This window comes from Euphorbia lathyris, chromosome 6 (genome assembly GCF_963576675.1).
Source record: "Euphorbia lathyris chromosome 6, ddEupLath1.1, whole genome shotgun sequence".
Taxonomy (NCBI): Eukaryota; Viridiplantae; Streptophyta; class Magnoliopsida; order Malpighiales; family Euphorbiaceae; genus Euphorbia; species Euphorbia lathyris.
In genome coordinates, this window is record NC_088915.1 from 56,139,916 (window position 1) to 56,161,057 (window position 21,142).

Below are 21,142 nucleotides of genomic sequence, written 5' to 3' on the forward strand. Positions count from 1 at the left end.
GAACACTTTATAATCACTTTAAACAAACTTACGGATTTCCTTTTATTAGACTTTATTTAGTGCTTTAAAAGGGATTGCCTTTATATAGTTATAAAACATATATCTTATTAAAACAAATGATATAAAGAACAATTCATTTACAATAAGTTTGTATCCTGCAACAATTGACTATAGGACACAAAACCCCAACACATGCTGTCCTGACTGTAACTCAGCATCATTCGTTATCTTCGAATGTTCAACTTCTCTACTGAGTTCCTACGTGGTCAGCTCCGTTCTGTTTATACGCTTCTGAAGATGTCTTCTGATTTAGTCAGCTTTGTTCTTTAGACTCAAACTTCTGATACGGAGTTCTACTCCACTCAGCTTCAATTCTGTCATGCCGAGTTCCGTTTCACTCAGCTTTGCTTATGCTGACTTCTGTCCTGTCTTGCTTTATATGTATATTTTCGCACTCAATACTGAACAAACATATTAGTACAATTAAATCAAAGCGTTTAAATTTAATTGCCTCTTAATCATGGATGATTTTGTCAAATCAAAATCTTTTAGAAAGGTGTTTCAACAATCTTCATCAACATAAAAATTCGAATAGAATTCCCGTACTAACCTAGGGTAGGTTGTTCCTGAGAGAGAGAAGAGACCAGTCCATTTATTCTTCTCGATCCAGTCACATAACGGTTTCTCAGAAGTGACGAATCCTAGAGAGAACCATCTGCATTTCAGAACCTCCAAGTTGTTGACCTTCTTGTGAACCTTGATCATGTTCCTTTCTTCTGGTTTTGATGAACCGGCGGGGTCAGCTTGAGTGGGTTTACCAGAGGTTTGACCGAGATGAGTGGTGAGGTTGAGGATTTCGTTTTTGCCGGAAGCCATTGTTGCAGATGAAGGTTTTGAGGGTTAGGGAGAGAGAAGGGTTCGATTACAGAAGATCGTAAGTGTAAAGAGTGATGAGTGGGGATCCTTCCACTTTTTATATAGATTTTCAGCGGCCCTATTCATTTAACTAGCCATTTTGCCTAGGGACATTCAACCGACAAGGATTCTGTCATTTATGACATCTTCGACGCATGGGATTTGTCATTAATGTGCGTCTTTCCAAGGTGCCAGTAGTTACACGTGTAGGCATTTATTTTATGCGAGTGGGTTTCTACTTGGTTTTGCTAGAATTCGAAGCATTCGCGATGTTGAGTACCTAGCTTTTGTGAACATGATTTTTCTATCTCTGAATAACTCAACATACGTTAATCACTCAGCATGTACATCTTCTCAGCATAAGGTGATTACTCAATATGTTTATCTACTCAGCACAGGATATTTACTCAACATTTGTATCTACTCAGTATAATCACTCAATGTATATGTCAATTCAGCATAAGGTGATTTTTCTATATTTCAGGCTTAGTAAGTAGTAGATGCTTATTGTTAATTTACTCAGCATGACATTTGCACAATCATTCAAATTTCCACTTAACATGGCAATCACTAATCATTCAATTTTTCATATGATTTATTTAGAGTGGATTTGACATACCGATGGCTTCCCTTAGTAATTGAATTATTCCCGTGCCAAGGGCTTAGTGAAGATATCTGCAAGCTGTTCATTTGTTGGCACATAGGTCAGCTTGATCTCATCTTTTAGTACGTGGTCTCTGATGAAGTGATGTCTTATGCTAACATGCTTCATCCTGCTGTGTTGGACTGGATTCTTAGATAGATTAATGGCACTCTTGTTGTCACATTTGATCTCTATTGTCTTTGTTTTGACTCCATAATTCTCAAGCTGTTGCTTTATCGATAGGACTTGTGCAACACAGCTTCCAGCAGCCACGTACTCAGCTTCCGTTGTAGACAGGGCTACAGATGATTACTTCTTGCTGAACCAAGATACTAGACAGCTTCCGAGGAAATGACATCCTCCCGAAGTACTCTTCCGCACTTGCTTATCTCGTCCATAGTCAGCATCAGTATATCCAATGAGTGTGAAGTCATTTGACGTTGGATACCATAGACCTGCATCAACTGAGCTCTGCAAGTATCTAAAAATTCTTTTCACAGCAGTTAGATGAGATTCCCTGGGTCAGCTTGATATCTAGCACAATAACATACTGAGTACTGAATGTCAGGTCTACTAGCTGTGAGATAGAGTAAGGAACCTATCATACCTCGATAGATTTTACTATCAACTGACTTACTCTTCTCATCCTTGCATAGGACAGTATCAGTACCCATGGGGGTTGATATTGGTTTGCAATCTACCATGATGAATTTCTTTAACATTTCCTTGGTGTACTTAGACTGACTTATAAAGATGTCATTCTTACCTTGCTTGATTTGAAGTCCGAGGAAGAAGTTGAGTTCACCCATCATGGACATTTCAAACTCAGTTTGCATCTGTTGGCTAAATTCTTTGCACAAAGATTCATCAGTAGCACCAAATATTATATCATCTACATATATTTGTGCAAGTAGGGTATGTTTACCCTTTTTCTTAATAAACAAGGTTGTGTCAGCTTTTCCCCTGACATAGTTCCTGGTCAGCAGGAAATTGGTCAACCTCTCATACCAAGATCTTGGAGCTTGCTTTAGGCCATACAAGGCCTTTTTGAGTTTATAAACGTGGTTTGGAAACTTTGAATCTTCAAACCCAGGAGGTTGATTAACATATACCTCTTCGTTTATAAAGCCATTAAGAAATGCACTTTTTACATCCATTTGGTATAATTTAAAATTCATGAAACTAGCATAGGCACACAATATACGTATAGCTTCTAGTCTAGCAACTGGTGCAAACGTTTCTCCATAGTCTATACCCTCTTGCTGACTATAGCCTTGGGCTACAAGTCGAGCTTTGTTTCTAATTACATTTCCATGCTCATCTAGTTTTTATCTAAAGACCCACTTGGTTCCTATGGGCTTTTGATTCCTAGGTTTAGGTACTAAATCCCATACCTCATTTCTGGTGAATTGGTCAAGTTCTTCTTGCATGGCATTGATCCAATATTCATCTTGCTCAGCATCGACAAAGTTCTTTGGCTCATGCATTGAAACGAAGGCAACATTGCTGAGGTATTTCCTAAGCTGGTCTCTTGTCATCAATTTGTTGTTGGTAGCATCAAGGATGGCCTTTTCTGTGTGTCCTCTTGGAATCTTTATTTCCTTGGGCAATGTTGAGTCGTTTGGAAGAGGTGTTTCTACAATCTCTACAGGAAGAGATTGGTCAGCAAATGATATTTCAGTTTCTTGCTTACCTTGGGTCAGCTCTTGTATAGATGACACAGAGGCTTCTGTTTGATCAGCGGAAGCTGAGCTTGGTTCATCTTCTTCGAGCTGAGTTGACTTACCTGTAGTGTCAGTTTCATCGAACTCAACATGTACAGACTCTTCTACAACCTGAGTTCTTTTATTAAATACTCTATATGCTTTATTGTTTGTTGAGTACCCAAAAAAGATCACTTCATCAGCTTTAGCATCAAATTTAACAAGGTTGTCTTTTGTATTGAGTATAAAGCATTTACACCCAAAGGCACGAAAGTATCCAATGTTGGGCTTTCGTCCTTTCCAAAGCTCATATGGGGTTTTCTTAAGTATAGGTCTAACTAGAGCCCTATTCAGTATGTAACATGCCGTGTGAACAACTTCACCCCAGAAGTACTTTGGAAGCCTATTTTCACTCAACATTGTCCTAGCTATTTCGACAATAGTTCTATTTTTCCTTTCAACAACCCCATTTTGTTGAGGCATTCTAGGAGTGGAGAAATTGTGGTCAATACCACTGGTTTCACAAAATTCATCAAACTGTTGGTTTTTGAATTCTCCACCATTGTCGCTTCTAATGTGAGCTACTCTTAGGTCTTTGCCATTTTCAAGCTTTTTAATCAATGTGGTAAACATCTCAAAAGTTTCATCTTTGCTACTCAGCAAGATGATCCAAGTGTACCGAGAGAAATCATCTACAATCACCAAGGAAAATTTGTTTCCTCCCAAGCTGAGTGGCTGGATAGGTCCGAAAAGATCCAAGTGTAGCAATTCCAATGGTCTCTTGGTTGAGACAATATTTTTGCTATGAAATGACTTTTTAGTTTGTTTACCCTGCTGACAAGCTTTACACAATTGATCTTTTTCAAATTTTAATTTGGGTAATCCCTCAACTAATTGCTTTCTAGCTAATTTGGCAAGAAGGTCCATGCTGACATGCCCAAGTCTTCTATGCCATAGCCAGGAGTTATCCTCTTTAGATACTAAGCATATGTTTTTAGAAAACTGTTTTTCTAAATTCAACATGTATACATTTTCTACACGAGGGGCAGTTAAAATCAATTTGTTTGTATTTCCCTCGAGTATTTGACACTTAGTATCATCAAATACAACCTTTCTTCCGCTCTTGCAAAGCTGAGCTACACTCAGCAGATTGTATTTGAGACCTTTAACTAAGGAGACAGACTCAATGGTTGGGTTACCTCCGATAGTACCTGAGCCGACTATCTTACCCTTCTTGTTGTCTCCAAAGCTTACGCTTCCACCTCGTTTAAGCTCTAGTGTGATGAACTGTGTTTCATCACCTGTCATGTGCCTTGAGCATGCGCTGTCTATATACCAAAGTTTTGACTTCTCTACGCATGTCAAGCTGACCTGCATTTCAAACTATTCATTTTTAGGTACCCAATTCTTTTTGGGTCCTTTCTTGTTAGTATAAACAGGTGCAAAATCATATTTTAACTTGTGATGGCATACTTTTACGGTGTGGCCTGACTTACCACAGAAGTCACAAAATGGTACCCTTTGAGGGTTGAATTGAGTATGGTCAGCATTGTTGTGTTGGGCATGCCAACATACTTTTGTGGTATGCCCTTTTCTTCCGCAGAAGTCACATTGGACAATCCACTTGTTATGCCAACACACATCCTTTGTGTGCCCCCTTTTTCCACAACATTCACATTGAGTGAATTGCTTACGCTGACTAGTACTTGCGTACTCAGCATGGGGTTTATTTATACTTGAGCCTTTCACTTGACTCTGTAACGTTGTGACATCCTTTCTAAGTTTCTTTGACTCAGATTGAACCTCCGTGACAAACTTATGCATGATTTGCATGTTGGTATGTAAATCTGAGTTGTCCTGGAGAAGATATCGGAGGTCACTCAGCTTGACCTCTTCAATCTCGTCACATCGCCTGCTGAGTGAGTTGATTTTCTTGTTACACTTTTTAGTTAGTGTGTACAAATCACTCAAGGCATTTACCATTTCATTTCTAAGCAGAAGTAGGGATGTTACCTCATTATTGTGATCCTCCTGGTCAGTTTCATCAGAAAGGTCAGCTTGCTCAGATTGAGATTGGTCAGCTCCATCATCTGCCATGAAACATATATTGGCAGTTTCATTTTGCTCAGTTTCGGATGATGTTGATTCGTCACTGTCACTCCATGTTGCTACCATTGCCTTTTTGCTTCCTTTATTTTTCTTCTTAAGGTTGGGACAGCTTGACTTGATGTGCCCAGTTTGATGGCACTCAAAACATGTGACAGACTTGGAGCTGTCCTTCTTGTACTTGTCACTTGACTCAGCTTTGTACTTGTCATTTCTTCTGAATGACCTTTTACCGTTTCTATCATTTCTTCTGAACAGCTTCTTCATCTTTCTGGTAAACATAGACATTTCCTCATCATCAGTTGACTCAGCTTCAGTCGAGTCAGCTTTCATGACAAGTGACTTTTGTTTCTTATCTTCTGACTTTTCTTTCTCTTTAGCTTCAAAGTTTTTCATAGAGATTTCATGCGTCAGCAGGGATCCGATCAGCTCATCATATTTGTAGGTAGTCAAGTCTTGAGCTTCTTCTACAGCTGTTTTCTTTGCTTGCCAGCTCTTAGGCAGACTTCTCAGAATTTTCTTCACATGTTCCTCTTCAATGAAGTTCTTTCCAAGCCTTTTGAGCTCGTTTATAATGTTAGTGAACCTTGCGTTCATTTCTGAGATGTCTTCATTCTCATTCATCTCAAACAGCTCGTAGAGTCTCATATGTTAATTGAATTTAGACTCCTTAACTTTGCTTTGTGCCTTCATAGGTTACTTCAAGCTTCTTCCAAATCTCCTGTGCTGAATCACAACCTGAAATCTTATTGTATTCTGCAGCATCTAAAGCACAGTGAAGCATATTTATAGCCGAAGCATTATTTTGTAATTTTCTGAGGTCATCCTCTGTCCACTCAGCCTCACTTTTAACAATTTTCTCATTGTTAACAGTTTTGTATGGCACATGTGGACCTTGAACAATTGCAAGCCATGCACTCATGTTTGTGGCTTGAATAAAGTTCTTCATCCTATTCTTCCAGAATGTATAATTTGACCCAAAGAATAGGGGAGGTCTAGTGATTGATAATCCCTCAGGGAGTATCTGGGTTGTTTGGTTCCCGGGAAGGAAAGGAGTGCTATTCTCACCCATTTTTCGTGATCAGCTCAAGATTGTTAGATCTTTGAGTAGTGAGCTTAGGCTCTGAAACCACTTGTTGGTCCCCAGTAATTAGTTCCAAGGGGGGGGGGTTAGGAACTAATATAACTTTTTCACATTTAATTATGCTGACTTAAAGTTATTTTAAGAGTTTGTTAACTCAGCTTTTGGTCAGCTTGGTGAGATATGTTTCAAGACAGCTTTAGTCATATGTTGACTAAGGTTGTTTTCTTGTAAGTTAGGAATTGACACTCTTGGAGGTCAGCTTCTAACTCAGCACCACTTATTTACTCAAGGTCAGCTTAGGCAATTTATATGCTGAGTAAATAAAACAAACAACACATGCAATATAAGAGAGAGTTTAGAGATTACTCAGTATTACTTATCCTGGTTCGGCCTCTCTGCCTACGTCCAGTCCCCAGAGTCCTCCGGGCTTTTTGAATCCAATACTGAGCTCTTTAACGGTAGAGCACAAACCAATTACAAGGCAGTTGAATATGCAAGAGTACATTCCTCTATTCGTCTACTCAACTCCTACTAAGTGCTACAACCCAGCACCTAGATTTCTCTACCACTGAATGCTTACAACCAAGCACTCAGCTCAACACTCTCAATATTCCTATTGATCACAAACTTGTTTTTTTTCCAACTAAAGAACACCTTAGATGATTACAAAACAATCAATCTAGCATTTACACAGAGAATAGAAAATTTGGTGTAAGATCTTTTTGTATTTGAGTGCTTTGAAGATTTTCTCTCTTGTATTTTTCTTTTGATGCTTCGACAATGATCCAAGGTTCTTGATTGTCCTTTTATAGATGGAAATCTGCAGATTGGATCATTTGAATTGTTTTAGCCCTTAACAACAAAGCGGCTCTTTTAGGGAGCACCTTCTGGTCAGCCTCAGACTGTTCCGCCATTCCCTTCCTCTGTTTCCTTCAGGCGTCAGGTTTTGTCTTCTTGCATCAGACTTGTCTTTTTGTGCCAGTTGTCTCTTACCAATAATCTAATGACCCATGTTTCTTGGAATTAGTCTTCTGTGTATTTTCGAGGCTTCAATTATTGGTGCAGAAGATTAGCAGAGTTTGTCTTTTAGTGAACGGATCCTTCATGCTGTCCTGACTGTCATTCAGCTTCATTCATTATCTTCGAATGTTCAACTTCCATGCTGAGTTCCTTCTTATTCAGCTCTGTTCTGTTTACATAATTCTGAAGGAGTTTTCTAATTTAGTCAGCTTCGTTCTGGCAGCTTAGAAGAAAACTTTTGATACAGAGTTCTACTCCACTCAGCTTCCATTCTGTCATGCTGAGTTCCGTTCCACTCAGCTTCGCTTGTGCTGAATTTTGTCCTGTCTTACTTTATATATATATTTGCACTCAATATTGAACAAACACATTAGTACAATTAAATCAAAGCATTTAAATTTAATTGCCTCTTAATCATGGATGATTTTGTCAAATCAAAATCTTATGGAAAGGTGTTTCAACAGGTTGGTCTTTGACAATAGCTGGAACATCTAAACACTAAAGAAGTACTATCAATAAGCTCCTGTAATCTGAATCATGAATAAGAATACATGTTTTCATCTCGAAACGCCTCTTAAATCGCGCAAACAACCCCATGTTGTTACCGATTAAACAAGAAGCGAGCTACCCAATATGGTCCTCGCATAGAATAACTCAAAATGTTATTCCCAGGCTTCTAGATCATCTCGAAGCGCCTCTTAAAGCGCACAAACAACCCCATGTTGTTACCGATTAAATAAGAAGCGAGCTACCCAATATGGTCCTCTCATAGAATAACTCAAAACATTATTCCCAAGCTTCTCGATCATCTCGAAACGTCTCTTAAATCGCGCAAACAACCCCATGTTGTTACCGATTAAACAAGAAGCGAGCTACCCAATATGGTCTTTGCATAGAATAACTCAAAATGTTATTCCCAGGCTTCTCGATCATCTCGAAACACCTCTTAAATCACGCAAACAACCCCGTGTTGTTACCGATTAAACAAAGACCGAGCTACCCGGTATGGGCCTCGCACTGAATAACTCCAAATGTTACTCCCAGGCTTCTCGATCATCTCGGAATGCCTCTTAGCACAACGTGCAAACAATACCATGTTGTTTCCGATTAACTAACAAAGCGCGCTGCCATATACGGTTCCCATGCAAATAACGTCAAAGGTTATAACAAGGCTTCTCGAGCATCTTGAACGCCTGAGGAGTCGCACAGCTGCAACAGCATCTCGCACACTTTAGCGAGTTGGCTGCGCATCCATAAGGAAACAATATGATCCTCAAAATGGACTTTCTGGACAAAATCCCGAAACATGTCAAAATTCGCACGGAAAATGAGTTGCGGCGTTGGTCATAGTAATAACAAAGGGAATCAAATTTGCAGTTTCTCATTACAGACAGCAAAACTACAAAAAGTTGGACAACTTAAAAGGAAATCGCTAGTACAACGCAACTTAAGCAGATTACGCAAAAGGGACAGACACAAAACGCAGAACACTCTAATCTCCTACGATGATACATTAGAACGATCAGGGTTAGGAATGGCCTCAGCATCCATTAAAGCCTGGTGCACGGTCCTCCAATCAGTACATTCATCCGTGTTGTGCCCATTCTGCCTATGATACAGGCAGGCTTTCCCAACATGCGTCACTCGATGCGCCGGATCTGTCGGAATAGGCCCTAGAAAGCCCTGCCTAGAAAATTCAAGAAAGACAACACTACGAGGCTTTAAAGGATCGACGAACGTCGCTCCATAGGGACGAGTTGGCGAAGCGTGGCATCCAAAACGCCGGTTTTCCATTTCAGGAGGAAGATTCATCACCCTGTCGAGCTCATCAGTAAGAAGCCTCCTCACCCATGCAGGATGAAGATTCGTAACAGGCACGACCGTCTCGTCAGGGTTCAGAAAGCCAATTTTGTCCTGCGACCAAGCTTTCTTCTCAGTTGAAGATAAGGTACTGACGACCATGTCGCATGAATCTGTCACTGACCCGGTGTAGGGAGCAGAACTCTCACTCTCCCTGTTTCGGCTTCTTCGTGAAACACCCCGATTCATCCACACCGGGGAGGTATATCACACCTTTCTATCAAGATCATGATCATCCCTCGGCGGACAATACACATAGGGGTGAGGCATCACCGAGATCACTTTCTACACCTCAAGCACCTTAGCAGAATCCACGACATCCCGAAGCGACATCACACGGTAATGGGATTAAACAAGCACCTAAAAATACTAACGAACGAAGCAAGGACACCCTATAAACGAAGAGCACAAACACAAACCAACTCCTATTTATAGCAAGAATAGACAAGACTTGAAAGACACATCAAAGAACCTCAAATCAAATCAACATGCAAAATGATGTTCAAATTTAGCTGCCAAAAGATCCCTAAGATTCCAACCGTATAAAACATTATTACATCTTTGAATCAAAGAAACAAAAGGAGCATGATATCTCCATTTACAACTATTTCTTCTGAAAATGGCCACAAAACTCTACGGCTTTCGCCTGGGTAGCTTTATCATACACATTCCGAGAGAATATGACCTCCGGAGGAACCTCATACCCGGCAGAATGAGCAGCAGCAATGAGCATCATTCGATCCATTTTGATCAGCTTTTCCTCGCGCTGTCCCGTGAAGGCACGCAACTCGCTAGCCTCTTTCTGAGCCACCTCAAGTTCTCGCTTGAGTCTCTCATTCTCATCAAACAACATAACTGCTAGCCTAGCTCTCTCGTCGACATTCTCCTTCACTCGGTGGGTCCACAAGATGGCCATCTTAAGCAAAACCTTGTAAGAATGGAGCTCCTCAGCATCATGTGCCAACTTCATCGACAGCTCCACTCGTCCTCCTGTCTCCACTTTAAGCTGCTCGGTTAGCACTGCGATCTCAGCCTTATGGCGCTCCAACAACTCTCCGGTGGTGGCTAGCTTCCCATTCGCCGCTTCCAGCTCCTTCACAGCATTTCACAAACCTTACTCCATCTCCCGAAACAAATTCTCATCATTCACACACATGTCAAATACCGTGTTGGCATTCTGAATGGCCTACATAAAGACACACAAATCAGGACACGTTCTTTAGAAAAAAAACCTGAACGAACATGTTAAGAGAACTTACCACACCAAGCGCCGACAAAGTTTCTACACCAAGGTTCATTTTGGACACACCGTCCATTCGATAAACTTCTTCGGGCACCTTAGCAACACGAGCCAGCGCCCGCGTAAGGTCTGATGTTGTCATGTCCGAGTGCACCGACAACCCCATCACATATTCTCGAAACTTGGCAATCTTGATATCCATTCTTTTCATCATCTCTGGGTGATCACCTACCCGATCTATCATCTCCGATGAAAGCTCGGCCCCGCCGTCAGTACACACTCGCTTAGAGCCGTTGCTTGCCCCAGCAGGATCACCGCCAGCACATACTTTCTCGCCTTCAGTTCTGACAACTGACTTACCTTTATATTTCTTACGCTTTCGGGTAAGCACTCCCTGAATCTGGTTCTCGACCTGTTCCGGTACAACGGCTATCACCTTCGCAGCTTCCTTCGCCTCACTTTCTAACACGGGCATACCTTGCGGTATGTTACTAGTCACATTAGTATCCTCGTGCGTAGCAAGCACCCCACCCATGCTCTAAACCACTTGGTTCACATCTTCAAGCGAAGAGAAGGAGGCCAAGGAACCTGATGCACCGGCAAATGCTTCCTCCGCAGTCTCTAGGCCAACACCAAACTCATTCGGGTCGAAATCCATACTCACGCGAGGATCACCTGGACCTGCATAAGTAGCAACACAATCAATATATTTCAAGCAAACACACGCAACACACACAAAACAAAACCCACAACCCGGACCCCTCACCTACGATAACAACATTTACAGTTATCGCCTCCAACTCCGCTATCTCTCCGGCTGAAAAGTTGTACCCAAGTTTCCACTTCTCGAAATCCGCCGGCGACCAACCAGATAGCTGAGCCATTTGCCACTAGTTCCAGATATAATACCCTGCGGTAAGAAAATGACCAACGAGCTCGTCCACATCTTTCTTACGTTCTTTATATGTTGGCAAACCCTTTAGGTGCTTTACGAGGTGCTCCTCCGATGGCAACATCGGTCGCGTTTTTAGCCACCGACTAGAATCTATGGGATCCCCATTCCATGACACCCGGAAAGGGAAATCGCCATCCAATTTCCTCACCAGGAAGTAGCAATGCCGATACTCGAGAACCTTATCCTTCAACCCGCCAAGAACCTTGAGTTTTTGGTGCAAGAAGGTCACATGCTGTGATCGGGGTCCCTTATTCGGACGAAAAAACTCACGAAACACCAGCCCAGTAGCTCGATATCTAGCCGATCAACATAATGAGTAGAACGCCACTCGACGACCGCGTCCACACTCTCTCACGCATCTCTTCGTAAATCAAGGCTAAGGGCCGATCTTCGATAATCACGCCCTCCGGTACAACCACGGTCACTTCAAGAACGCCGACAGTAGCTCCTCCTAACGGCTGCTCAACACTGGGTGCTGCACGCACCACGACGGTTTTCCTTTTCTTTTCAACAGCGCCACCACTCTCCCCTCCGTCCCTACTTGCCTTTTTTGTTTCACAGATCGTGTTCGAGAGGCATCATGAAGCGTGAAGTCATCCGGTGTCACTAACGGTAGTCATTTTAAGGCTCCCCGCGAAGAACCCTCTGACATACTCTCCCTCCCAAGATAAACAAGCGAAATAACAACGAAAGAGAAAAGATGAAAGAGAGGCACGACTGACCTCAAACGACGCCGCGACAATAAGAAGAAACCGCCCTCACACGACTGCCGCGAACAGACAAACTCGGTACTTAGCAAATTCCGACAAGCAAAGGAACACATCCCATAATGCCGGCAAGAGAGTAGGAAATCCAAGGAGGCAAATGGACTAAGGGGGCACACCGAGTGAGGATTTGGAAAAAGAAATAATACCTTCTCTCCTATATTTATATCTCAAATGGGGGCACCGACGGAGCACGGTATCCAACGACACTTTACGATGCGTGCAGGAGCATTAATGCACAAGCAATTAATTCTGCGTTAAAAACTAGAAACGCATGCTGAAGTTGAAAGGGTCTTTTGTTTCGCTAAAGCGAGCAGCGTTTCCCAAAGCTTATCCCCCGATCAACAGGCGAACACAAGGCTCCCAGTCTCCCAACAACGCCTCGCATGCAATACTCGGTAAGCCTGATCGGGGAGGGGGGGACTACCTGATTCGGAATATCTCAAAAGCCCATTAGGCCCATGGGCCCGGCGGGCTAAAGGGTAAAAGACCTCAAAGGCCCAAAAGGATTGACTATAAATAAGGAGGAGGCAACCAAGGTAAAGAGATCGGGTAACACACTCTCTAACTCACTTTGTATAGATTATCAATACTCTCGAGCGACTAACTGTCTTGATCGTCGGAGTGTTCCCAGGGATCGATCCCCGCACAGAGACGATCCTCGAGGAACACGAGCACCCTCCGAAGAGAGCTCGGATCACTGTTCCGCGTATCCTAATATATATATATATATATATATATTTCTTCTTTTTTTTTTTTGGGTAAACCACATTGGAAATATTAAGAATAAAAATTTAACATTCTTTTTACTATATTTGTATTTTCCAAGAAAAGAACCCGTAAGGGGAAAATTTAAGGGTGTTGTTAAACCCAGCCCCAAATTCCCACCCCTAGCCCCGTGAAAGGACGAAAATACCCTTTCATGAGTTTTGGGGAGGAAAAAGCTTTTTTTTTTGCTCTCCCGACACGCGGGCGTGTGCCTATCACACCTCACCTTGTGGTCGGGCGTGATCGCTACACGTCCGACCACACGGTGGACGTGGGGCTATCACGCCCGACCACAAGGTGAGGCGTGACAGGCACACGCCCGCGTGTCGAGAGAGCAAAAAAACTAGCTAGTCCGCTATTGAATTAAATCCGTAAATACCTGTTACGTAAAAAAAATTAGTCCGTTGTTGAATTAAACCCGTAAAAAAATTAGTCCGCTATTGAATTTAACCCGTAAATACCTGAATTAACAAAATAAAAATTTAACTAAAATTAACAAAATAAAGATTTAGTTAAACTAAATTAAACAAAATAAAATTTACAACAACTAAAATTTACAACATAAAAATTTAGTTAAACTAAATTAAACAAATTAAAAATTACAAAAAAATTAATTAAATTAATTAAAACCCCTCAGGCGTATGAACATCACGCCCGAACCATAGGTCGGGCGTGATAGCCTCACGCTCGAACCACAGGTCGGGCGTGATATTCATACGCCGGAACCGTAGGTCGGGCGTGATGTTCATACGCCCGACTGCGATTCCGGCATTTTTAAAAAATCACCCACAGATTCAATTTTTAAGCTTAAATCAAAAAACAAAAACGGTAAATCTTATTATTTTCGCTTTCCATTTACGGTTGTTGTTACACTCCATGTTTTGGTTCACAAATTAGTCCGGATTTGATCAAAGAGTGTGTAGGGTATTTGAGAGCTTTTGTGTTTTTTCAAATTTTAGGTAAAGGGTAGTTTGGTCTTTTCATGGGGCTAGGGGTGGGAATTCATGGCTGGGTTTAGTAATCCACAAATTTAACTCTATCCTTAAAAAAGTATAAAATTACGATATTGATAATGTTAAAAAAGCTATAGTTTATAAAGTTTGACTTTTTTTTACATGTAAATATGGGTTAAGATGAAAAAATACCTCTAACGTTTTGGGTTAGGAGCAATTTTACCCCTAACATTTAAAATGGTATAATTTTACCCCTGACGTTGGAAGCTAAGAGCAATTTACCTCTAACGCTGATAAATTGTGTCAATTTCAGACACTATTATAAAACACAAATATTTTTGTTCATTATTCTGCACCAATTGCATAACAATTCATTCTAAAAAAAGATTTCATTTTTTTTATTTAATAATAGAATTTGAGATTAATATTTATAAATTCTGTGATTTTTTTAATTTTTTTTTGCCTAATTCATACAAAAAGATAGTATATTTTTTATTTTTTTTCACATACCAACGAATGTTTGTGATTTGTTACTCGTAAAATGACACACGTGAAGTGTAGATGATAAGATTTATGACCGAGAAGGCAGTTTGATGAATTATTTTTCAAATTAACCCAATTTATCAACGTTAAGGGTAAAATTACTCTTGACTTCCAATGTTAGGGGTAAAATTGCACCATTTTAAATGTTAGGGGTAAAATTTATCCTGACACAAAATGTTAAGGGTATTTTTGCACCTTAACCCTATAAATATTAGGATTACAAAAAAATGATTCTTTTATGAATTATATGATAATAAGCATTTATGTGTTTGTCTGATTATGATTATGATTCGTTAATGGAGCTCTAATGTGTTTCCAAAATAATACTACAAAATACATGAAAAAGTTAACTTTAAGAAAATAAGAGATACCTCATTAACGATGAAGCAAAGGATTGTTGCTATTTACTTCCGAGAATCTAGGGCAGATAGTTCACTACACTGCATCTTGATTCATATTTCAGTATCTCCAAACACAAATATGGTACCTAAGGATATATGTGACAAGAGATCATGGAACTTTCGTTGAATTTCAACCGGATCCCAGAAGGATCAAGGTGAATCTATATAAGCAACAACACTAGAGTTTGAGTCCAAAGGATTTGAACTTGTAGACTAAATCTACGAGTAGGCTGAACTCTAATCCTACACAATGTCTTGTTCGTTTCGAAGATTCGAATTAGTGAAATTAGGGTTCAATTTCCATTTTAGGGATAATTCTTTGAAGGTGTGTAGGTGTAAATTACATACGTGGTGTACAAGCTTTACCCTGAATCACACTTTGGTGTACAACCAAAATTTTCTTACACTAAACCGTACGAACTTCAGGTGACCTCCCATTAAAGTGTACAACCAGTTTTTATGACCGATCAACGCTGGTCAAAGCTGCCACATCATCATTTTTCATTATAACATTAAAAAAGTGGGACACACTCTTTATAGAATTACTAAAATAGCCTTATCCCTTATAAAATTACTAAATTACTCTCATCTTCTTTCTTTAACTCATCTCTCTCCATACCATTTCTCTCTCACTCCTCTCTCTCTCTCTCTCACTCCTAAAATTCTCTCTAAATCTACAACTATTAATTTCTCTCTCTAACTCTTTTTTTTCTTTCTTTGTATATCTAATTTTATCTCACTAAAAACATTTTTTTAGTAAAGTTGGGCAACTCCAATACCTCAATTTTAACATAAACTTGAAAAAAATTATTGTTGAAACACCTTTCCACATAATTTTGATTTGACAAAATGATTTAAGTTAATCCATGATTAAGACAATTAAATTTAAGTGCTTTGATTTAATTGTACTAATGCGTTTGTTCAATGTTAAGTATAAAATTATTTATAAGAACAGGAATCAAACCAAGACATAACATAGTCAGCATGACAACATAGCACATGCTGAGTAAAGAATAACTGAGTATGAAAGAAGGAAAGTCTTCTTCAGAACCGAAGGTTACAAATGAAGCTGATCACAGAAGCTGAGTAGAAAGCAACTCAGCATAAAAGAAGAGAAGTCTTCTTCAAAACTATATCTTGCAGAACGAAGCTGACCGTGGAAGCTGAGTGAAAGACAACTCAGTATCGGAATTGGCAACGGCTATCAAACTCAAGCTGAATGATCTTCAGGACAGCACCAATGATTCGTTTGCTAAAAGACAAGATCCGATAGTGATCTGCGCCAATTCAGAAGCCTTGGAATCATGCATGGATACAGTTTCGAGACGCATGTGTCAACTGTCCGCTAGCTAAAATACGAAACCAGTACAAGAAGTCAAACCTGCGAGAAAAAGACAAGCCTGGCACCTGGCGAATTCAGACGACAGGATTGGCCTGCAAATCTGAAGCTGGCCAGAACAATGACGCAATAGATCCGTTTGAATTCATCGAATAACTCGAGATTCAAATCATTTGGTCTTCAGATTTCATCTATAAAAGGACAAGTGCAGTTCTTGGATCCTTTGCCGAAATACAAGTGAAAAAGAATATACATACAAAGCACATCAAAACAAGAAAAAGATCTTACACCAAATTTCCATTTCTGTGTAAAATCTAGATTGATTTTGTAATCATCTAAAGTGTTGTTTGTCTGAAAAAGAACAAGTTTGTATCAATTGTAAAATTGAGAGAGTGGTGCTGAGTACTCGGTTTGGTACTCAGTGGTAGAGAAAATCTAAGTGCTGGGTTGTAGCGCTTAGTGGAGTTGAGTAGACGAGTAGAGGACGGTAATCTTGCATATTCAACTGCCTTGTAAACGGTTTGTGCTCTACCTTTAAAGAGCTCAGTAGTGGATTGAAAAAGCTCGGAGGGATTCTGGGGACTGGACGTAGGCGGAGAGGCCGAACCAGGATAAGTCTGCTGAGTGATTTCTAACCCTTTCTCTCAATATATATTTGTACATGTTGCTTGTTATATTTACTCGGTATATAAATTGTCTAAGCTGACGCTGAGTAAATTAGAGTGCTGAGTTGGAAGCTGACCACAAAAGTGTCAATTCCCAACTCACAAGTAAAACAGTTCTAGTCAGCTTCTGACTAAAGATGTCTTACGCTACAAACAGCCGTGCTGACCAAAGCTGAGTTAAGAAACTCAAAGAATTACATTAAGTCAGCATAATTAAAACGAAAAAGTTATATTAGTTCCTAACCCCCCCCTTGGAACTAATAACATAGGACCAACAAGTGGTATCAGAGCCTAATAGCTCACTACTCAAAGATATAACTATCTTGAGCTGATCCTGATAAATGGATGAGAACATCACTCGTTTCCTTCCAGGGAACCAAACAACACAGATACTCCCTGAGAGATTATTAATTAGTCGGCCTCCCTTATTCTTCGGATCAAATTATACATTTTGGAAGAATAGGATGAAGAACTTTATTCAAGCCACAAACATGAGTGCATGGCTTGCAATAGTTCAAGGTCCATACGTGCCTTATAAAACTGTTAACAATGAGAAAGTTGTTAAGAGTGAAACTGAGTGGTCAGAAGATGACCTTAAGAAATTACAAAATAATGCTTCGGCTATCAATATGCTTTACTGTGCTCTAGATGCTGTAGAGTACAATAAAATCTCAGGTTGTGAGTCAGCTCAGAAGATATGGAAAAAGCTGGAGGTGACCTATGAAGGCACAAGCAAGGTCAAGGAGTCCAAAGTAAACCAACATATGAGACTGTACGAGCTATTCGAGATGAATGAAAACGAAGACATCTCAGAGATGAACTCAAGGTTCACCAACATTATAAATGAGCTCAAGAGGCTCAGAAAGAACTTCACCGAAGAGGAACATGTGAAGAAAATATTGAGAAGCCTTCCCAAAAGCTGGCAAGCTAAGAAGACAGCAGTGGAAGAAGCTCAGGACTTGACCACATATAAATATGACGAGTTGATCAGATCTCTACTGGCTCATGAGATCTCCATGAAAATTTTTGAAGCAAAAGAAAAGTGAGAAGACAAGAAGCAAAAATCTCTTGTCATAAAAGTTGACTCGACTAAAGCTGACTCATCAGACGATGAGGAAATGGCCATGTTCACAAGGAAGATGAAGAAGCTGTTCAAAAATAATGATAAGAACAACAAAAGGACGTTCAGAAGAAGCGAAAAATACAGAGCTGAGTCCAGCGACAGCAGATATAAAAAGGATAGCTCTAAGCTTGTCACATGCTTCGAGTGCCATCAAACTGGGCACATTAAGTCAAGTTGCCCTAATCTAAAGAAAGAAAAGAAGGGAAGCAAAAAGGCTATGGTCGCTACATGGAGTGACAGTGATGAGTCAACCTCATCAGAAGCTGATGCAAATGAGACAACAAATATATGCTTCATGGCCGATGACGCTGCTGACTGCTGCCAATATGAGCATGCTGACCTCTCAGATGACACTGACCAAGAGGACCACTCAAATGAGGTAACATCTTTACTCTTGCTCAGAAATGAAATGGTTAACGCCCTGAGTGATCTATATACACTGACTAAAACGTGTAACAAGAAAATAAAAGCACTCAGCAGGCGGTGTGACGAGATTGAAGAGGTCAAACTCAGTGACCTTCGATATCTTCTCCAAGACAACTCAACTTTGCATAACAACATGGAAATTATGCACAAGTTTGTCTCGAAAGTCCAATCAGATTCAAAGAAACTGAGAAAGGATGTCACAACCCTACAGAACCAAATAAAAGGTTCAACTAAAAATAAATCCCATGCTGAGTACTCAAGTACTGGTCAGCATAGACAGTTCACTCAGTGTGACTGTTGTGGGAAAAGAGGACACACAATTGATGTGTGATGGTCCCTTATAACGTGACAAGTTAGTTTCAAGGGGGGATAGGAACTATTTAAAATTTTTTCCGTTAAGGCTGACTTCTTTTATTATGAAAAGGTTTACACATCGTGACTAAGTAGTTTAAAGAAACAAGCTTAGTCAACTTGTGACTAAGTCTGTTTCTTTCCTTGAGTCAGGAAATAGCACTTAGAGTCTATTCCTGAACTCAACTTCTTAGTACACTTAACTCAGCGTGAGCTCGTTACTTAGTCAGTTTTACAGCAAGCAAAATCTAAAGGAGTTTAAGGGTTAGAAAGATATTACTCAGTAGACTTATCCTGGTTCGGCCTCTCCGCCTACGTCCAATCCCTGGAACTCGTTCCGAGCTTTTTGAATTCTCTACTGAGCTCTTTAAAGGAAAAGCACGAAACCTTTTACAATAAAAGCTGAGTATACAATGTTGGAAATTAGGCTAAGGTATAGCAGCGGAAATATAAAAATTTTAGCCTACTTCCTTTTAACCATAGGATCCGTTAATCGTTATTTCATATAAAGATGGATAAGAAGAAATATCTTTCGATGATCAATCTACCGTTGCAAACGAAGTGCCCACAACTTCAAAAGAGATGGAAACTGTTTACCAATCTTCCCCTATCCGAAACAGACCTTCCAGACCTCCGAACGACAATCCCTTTGGTGGAAACATGGAAGAATATGTCTAGAAGCTACTGTCCAAAAATCGCGACGATCCGACGGTTCAATCTCCAGGAATCCGTGAAATAGTGAACTGACCTGATGTAGGTGAAGAAAAACAAATTTCGCCCTTTTGTTTGTTTTTCCTTCTTTCATGAACACAGTGAGATTAAGTTAGAATCAACCGTATGAGATGCAACCAAAATAGATTGCCTCTAATTAATCAACACAAGATCAAAGAAAAAAAAGATGGATGAAATTAATCGATCGACGGAAGCCGTATGAATTCTTGTCCACGAACTAGGGGAGTCGAATTCTCTTTCTCTCTCTATAGTGTATTTCGAAAATCCACTAGGGTTGGTTAGGGAGCATTAGCCGAAATTCTCATAGCAAGGGGGTATATATATTCACTTGTATCTAAACGCTAGTTAGATAAGAATAAGTTACTTAATAGGAATTCAATTCGGAATAGAATTCCTAATTATTATCTCACTATATATCTAATATATCTAGGATAATAATAAATAACCTAATTGGATAATAATAGGAGTATATTAATCTAATTAAAACTCCTAACTTAATTATCTCTTTAATTAATTTAATTCATATTCCTAATCAAATTAGGATTAATAGAATCAAAATAATTACTCACTAATTTTATATATATAAATTTCGGCCCCCCTTGTTAAATGGGCCTTACTGGGCTCAATTGGGCTTCCATCAATTAACAACATCCATCTCTCTTTTGGTTCCAAGTCTTATGTGTGATCCATTAGGTTCTTACTACTTCTGGCCGTATGCAACTATTAAATTAATTTCTTCAAGAATTATATTTAATCTTTGCATAACGGAATGATGTACTGAGTATGTTATTGGCAAGTCTGTAATCATTCCCCCAGAGTCCGTTAAGAAGACAGGTTGATTCTGTCGTTAACCTTTTCGTATTAGTTACAGTATAATTCGATCCTTTATCAACTACATCCTTGAACTGAATCTTATGGCTATGGATGATGTCAAGTCACATATAGCGAGACATTCGTTTTACTTGTACAGGCCGAGTCAACTCAAATAGATAGGTTAAGTGAAATCCGCATTTCAAGTCTTAAGCCATCACCTTGCAAGTATTTAGAGTTGAGTCTTCCACAAGTTATCTATGGACGTATATCCCATTAATCGGGAGTGATAGATGCTCAATCCAATGTATAACTACACTGACATTACCTTCTGTGACACCCAACCTTTGCAGTTCACACCCCAGAGTCATCTCTGTTAAGGATCGTAGGACCGCAGGATCAAAGTCTCACATTCAGTAATTCAGGATGACCAATTAACATTCCTTTGAGTCTGAGGATTAGTTATACCTATTAATACCAATGAGATGAACAGGTGACAAGGATGAATCTACCCATCCTGTTATCTCAAATCGGATCCCCAATCCTAATGAACAACGTTTCATCAGATCTATGTAACTGTCCAGATATCTGTATATATGAAGCTTGTGAGATCAGCTTTCTGTCGAACAGAAGACATTGTTACATATAAGTCTCAACAGTGATATATCAATCCTAAACATATCACTTGACTTGGGGTGGTTTTAAGTTTATTAGTTTATTATAAAGTTTTGTCTCACTTCA